This window comes from Oxyura jamaicensis, assembly GCF_011077185.1.
Source record: "Oxyura jamaicensis isolate SHBP4307 breed ruddy duck chromosome 33 unlocalized genomic scaffold, BPBGC_Ojam_1.0 oxy33_random_OJ44738, whole genome shotgun sequence".
NCBI lineage: Eukaryota > Metazoa > Chordata > Aves > Anseriformes > Anatidae > Oxyura > Oxyura jamaicensis.
Genome location: NW_023304977.1, coordinates 1 through 1,336, shown reverse-complemented (window position 1 = coordinate 1,336; position 1,336 = coordinate 1). Strand labels below are relative to the sequence as shown.

The following is a 1,336-nucleotide window of genomic DNA, read 5'->3' as shown; positions in this document are numbered from 1 at the left end:
CACCACCCCGAGCCCCCCGCTGCCCTCTCCGAACCTCCCGGTTCAGGGCCCCCCCCAGGGGCCGCCGGGGCCCGAGGCGCTCCCCGAACCTCCCGACACCCCCCCGAGCCCCCGGGTGCCCTCCCCGGTGCCTCCCCCGACCCCCCACGACGGACGGAGGCGGGAGAACATCAGCGGCCTTTATTGGGGCGCGGGGCCCGGGGGGCCCTTGGGCGCTGGTCCCGGTTCGTGGTCCCGGTGCTGGTCCCGTTGGTGGTCCCGGTGCAGGCCCCGGCTCACTCCCGCTTCTTGTAGTCCTCCAGGTGCGCCAGCACCCAGGCGGCGGGGCCCAGGCACACGGCGAACATGGCGGCGAAACCGACGGCGGTCTCCTGCGGGCACAGCGGCGTCAGCGGGCGGCAAGGTCACCCCGCCCGGTCCCCCCCGCCCCGAGCCGCTGCCCCCGCGCTCACCGCGGGCCCCAACGGATCCTGCGGAGGCCCCGTGACGAGACCGCGCCGGGCCGGGCCTGGCCGGACCGCGGGGCGCAGCAGGGAGCGGGCCAAGCGAGCGGCGAGCGGCATGGCGGCGGCGGGGATGCGACGGAAGTGACGTTCCGACGCACTTCCGGGGGAGGAGTCACGAGGCCACGCCCCCTAGCGGTAACCACGCCCCCGGCCCTGAGCTCTCCGCTGGAGGCCCCGCCTCTCGGGCCAGCCTCCTGCGCCCCCGGGGCATCCTGGGAGTTTTCTTTCATTGCTCAGGGCGCTGCCGCAGGGGCTGCTGGGAAATGTAGTCCTGGGTCTACCCCCGAGGGACTGGGGCGAACTGGTGCAAACTGGTGCGGACTGGGGGGGGGGGGGGGGGGGGGGCCCCCCCCGTCAACCCCGTCGAGACCAGGCTGCGTTTATTCCTCGTGAACGATTTATTTGTAACGTACAAACGGAAGCGATCAAAAAGAGGGGAGTCCGTGGCTGCCCCGAGGCAGCAGAAACAGCACCAGAAACATCCAAAATGGGCAAAAACCCTCATCGAGCCCCAAAATATGAGCCCTGCACCCCCTGGGAGGGGACCAGAACCCCACCCCCAACAGCACCCAAACCCTGGGGGTCACAGCAGGGTGACAAGAGGTGGGCACGGCCAGGCCGGACAGCCGTATGCGGCGCGGAGTGCCGAGCCCATTTTGGGGTAAAAACCTTCAGATTCGGGTAAATCCGTGTGGGGGCCGGGGGGGGCTCAGTGGCAGCAGCCCCCGCAGTGCCCCCCGGGGTGCGCGTGCTGGCTCTCGCCGAACTTGGTGCGCCGGCTGAGGATCTCGTAGGAGCAGTCGTCGCCGCAGCAGCCCGAGACGCTGGGC

General features: G+C 71.4%; 1 long non-coding RNA gene across 1 annotated transcript; it reads right to left on the bottom strand.

Annotated features, from left to right (window-relative positions):
- Window positions 1–165: 165 nt before the first annotated feature.
- On the bottom strand, window positions 166–610 carry LOC118158579. The gene is made up of 2 exons (XR_004746850.1): window positions 453–610; window positions 166–371 (listed from the first exon to the last, which is right to left on the bottom strand). It is a non-coding gene; the product is annotated as an uncharacterized LOC118158579 (long non-coding RNA).
- Between the last annotated feature and the right edge of the window lie 726 nt (window positions 611–1,336).